The sequence below is a fragment of the Mesocricetus auratus genome, unplaced genomic scaffold (genome assembly GCF_017639785.1).
Source record: "Mesocricetus auratus isolate SY011 unplaced genomic scaffold, BCM_Maur_2.0 Super-Scaffold_100009, whole genome shotgun sequence".
In the NCBI taxonomy this organism is placed as follows: Eukaryota; Metazoa; Chordata; class Mammalia; order Rodentia; family Cricetidae; genus Mesocricetus; species Mesocricetus auratus.
Genome location: NW_024429193.1, coordinates 68,112,059 through 68,115,850, shown reverse-complemented (window position 1 = coordinate 68,115,850; position 3,792 = coordinate 68,112,059). Strand labels below are relative to the sequence as shown.

At 45.8% G+C, this 3,792-nt stretch overlaps 1 pseudogene; it reads right to left on the bottom strand.

Moving 5' to 3' along the window:
* Positions 1–214: 214 nt before the first annotated feature.
* LOC101841563 lies at positions 215–2,730 on the bottom strand (annotated as a pseudogene).
* Between the last annotated feature and the right edge of the window lie 1,062 nt (positions 2,731–3,792).

Below are 3,792 nucleotides of genomic sequence, written 5' to 3'. Positions count from 1 at the left end.
ATCCGATGCCCTCTTCCGGTGAGCAAGCGAAGCTGCAGACAGAACGCTGTATACATAATAATATATATATTGGTTCTCATGTGTCTTTAATTACTGGTTTGTGGCCCTTGCTCCCTAACACTGCAGCTCGGTCCCCAATAAGCAGAGGTCCCCTGAGAAGTTCAAGTGGTGGTGGTCCAGGGACGTGGGCCTGTGACAGGATCACGTTCTCTGGAACCTTTGGTGGCTTCTAGGTGGAGGCTGCAGTAAGGGAATCCCGAGTTCAGGGCCTGTGGGTGCTACGCATCTCACAGCCAGGGTGGTCTGAGCCATTGATGAAGGTGCAGGAAGGAAGGGCAGGGCCAGCCAGCTGGGAAAATGGGAAGACTGAGGAGGACGTGGGAGCCTGGCGCTGGCTGGCTGGAGGGTACGCGCGCACGGCTGCTCCAATGACCGAGGAAACGAGCGTCCCAATTTCCCATCCATCTTGGAGGGTTGAGGGCTACCTCCTGAAGCTTCTCGGGGAGCTGAGAGCAAGTAGAGAAAAGCGGAGTCCCCGTCTTGAGAGACCCCACAGGAAGCAAGGCTTCGTTCAGGCACACATGGGCACTGTCCAATGACCCGGCGCTGCACGGCTGGTGGGAACCCGAACACTGAGAACGCCTGTTGCTGGAGGGCTGCAATGGAGCGGCGTGGGTGGATCTGCAGTGAGACGTGGGCAGACGATGCAGAGGACAGAGCAGGTGTGGCATCCTCGACTGCGACTTAGCCTGATGGGACCTGGTGAGAACCAGGCCTCCATGAGCTGGACATTGAGAGCCACACGACGCTGCGCCAGGAGGGCTGCCACACGGCTGCTTCTTTCCATCCCCACCTGCAATGGCCTGGGCCAGGCGAGTGGCCAGCTCTTCTTTTTTCAAGTTTCCAGAACTCTGAGGAAGATCCACCTCAGGCTGGGTTGCTCTAGGTATTTGAGCCACAGAAGAACATGGCGGAGAAATGGGTCACATGGCTGGGGCTGGGCTGCCATTGCCACTTGGTCCCTCCGCGGTGGCACTGCTGTGTTTCCTGGGAGTTGCGGAAGTGTGCACTGAAGGTTCCAGGTGGCAGCTCGTGCTGGTTAGTGCCACGGACTGTTTAGCAAATAGACTCCAAGGGCCGTTCTAAACTGACCTGAAGAGGTTCAGAGTGCTGGTTCAGTGGCTCCTCATCGAGCATGACCGCCCACTGTGCTCAGGGGTAGATGGTTCAATGATCTCCAGGCACGCTAGTTACGTCTGAGCTGGGCCCAGAGACAGTGTCAGAGAAGCACCGGTCACAAAATGATGGCGAGGATGGACTTTTCTCAAAGGTTCGAACGGGCGATAGCTGCTGCCTGACTTAAGACAACACGGGTACCCGACAGGAGCCAGGGACCAAACCAAACAAACAAAAACATACACATATATACACCAAAATAAATAAATTTTAAATTCTTAAAAATTTATTATGTAAAGTTATCTGCAAAAGAATGTTCATTGTTGAAATATTAATTACATTGAAAGTAATGAAATTATCAATGTTACGGAAACAGATTACAATACATTCTCAAAATGGAATGTTATATAGTTACACATGAAGTAAAAAATTTAAAATACTATTTGTATTAATTAATTTTGTGATGGAGCCTGGGAATCTGGAATTAGCTTATTGGTAGTTTTCTTGTTGTGGATATTTGCTCTCACCTTTGCAAGTGGTTGTTTGGATCCTTGTTTGATATGACCCAACTTGTTAGGTTGAGAACCTGCAGAATTATACTTGGTATTCAGTTTTGGGGCCATTCTCTGTTGGTTTGTGTATGGGGCATCAGGAGTAGTCTCATCCTAGCTAGACATAGATGTAACTTCTGAGCCTTGGAGCCTGAAACTTAGAAGATTCTGTAGATCTTCAGAATTTTGTAGATGGCTCACTGTGTTCTGCTAGTGATCCCTAGACAGCAGAGACAGCTCTGGGCTGGTCTTCATGCAGCAGTGGTGCTGTGTGGGCCAGTGGGGTCCATAACTGATAGGCAAGGACCTGGGAAAATAGGTCTGAGTGACCACCTAGAGTTTTAATTGGTCTTCTCATGGCGCCTGTGCCAGGAGAGGAGGTAAGGGGTGTCTGACTGGCAGGCAGGAGATGGAATGGGTATGGGCAACCTATGTGGGATTTTGATTGGTCTCCATGAGGTGCTTTTGCCAGGCAGAGTGTTGGACGATAGGCAGGTAGGTTGGAAAATGGGTCTACCAATTTTGGTTTCTGGGATGGACACCATGCCTGACTGATATATGGAAATAAAATTAAAATTAAAAGTGGTATCCTCATAAGATCTATTACAAAAAGTCCCTAAAAATTTCTATTTAAATGTCAACATCAATTTGCACAAGTTAATCTAGATATCATAAATAAAATTTATTACAGGAAGAAAACCAATTTGTTCTTAAAGGAAAGAACATTAATATGCTGCATGTTCAGATTAAGAAATGCATTGTCTCCATCTTCATCATCATCATGCCTAGGCAGTAACGGTAAGATGAAGAATGACAATGTTCTTCTGATTAATAAAGAATCTAAAGAATGTGGAAAATATTTCCAAAACTGTTACACAGTCACTTTTCTCATTGCTAGAGAATGGAGTTGCGGATTACACTCAACTAGGGCTGCCTTGTCTGGGGCTGTCACTCAGAACCCTCCTAAGAACTCCATAGCACCTCACCTGTCCCTCACGGACATCATATCACTTGCTGAGTGACTCCTCAAAACTACCCACAAGCTAAGTAGGAGGAGTTTGGAACGTGCTTAGCATCAGCTCCAGGCTCAATTTCTGGCACCTAAATAAATAAATAAGACATGGGGAAACACTTTTACTATAAGTGGGTAAATGAAAGATCGGATAATAGACCTGCAGTAGCATAACCCAAATCACATAACAAGTAATCACTAAAGACTAATAATCTGTATTTTAGATTTAGCAACTCAGTTTCCACAGGATCATGGCGGAACACACACTGTTGAACTAATTACCCAGATGCACTGAAGACTCATTTATAAACTCAATAGACAATACTCCTTCATTATTACTATGGCAATTATAAGTCATTCTTTCATTCACTTAGTAATTCAAACATTTATTTATCACTTACATGTGTTTCGCTGGATTCAATGTTAGAGGGTGGTTCTTGAATGGCATACAAAACCATGTATAATCCTTATTCCTAGAGTTATAGTGTAATGCAAGAAGAACAGCTATTAAGATATGTGATACGTGCCTCAAAGAAAAATCATAAAATGCTATGAGCAGACAAATGAGGTAGAAACATTTATATTTCGCTTTATGTAGTTATGTTTCTTAATTGTGAGTGACAGAACCCCAAATTTAGGTTGAAAACAAAAAAAGAACACAAGTAGGACTATAATAGCAATAATACTCTGACTTTACTACAAATCAGAGCCTGGGATAGGAGTTAAATTGTTGACAATTTATTTGGGAAGTGTAAGCCCAACAAAGTTGAGGGAGAGGGAGCTAGGGAAGCATAAATAGGAGGAGCTGTGATAGGAGGAGCAGGGATAGGAGGAGCTGGGATAGGAGGAGCTGTGATAGGAGGAGCAGGGATAGAAGGAGCTGGGATAGGAGGAGCTGGGATAGGAGGAGCTGGGATAGGAGGAGCAGGAATAGGAGGAGCTGGGATAGGAGGAGCAGGGATAGGAGGAGCTGTGATAGGAGGAGCAGGGATAGGAGGAGCTGTGATAGGAGGAGCAGGGATAGGAGGAGCTGGGATGGGAGGAGCTGGGATA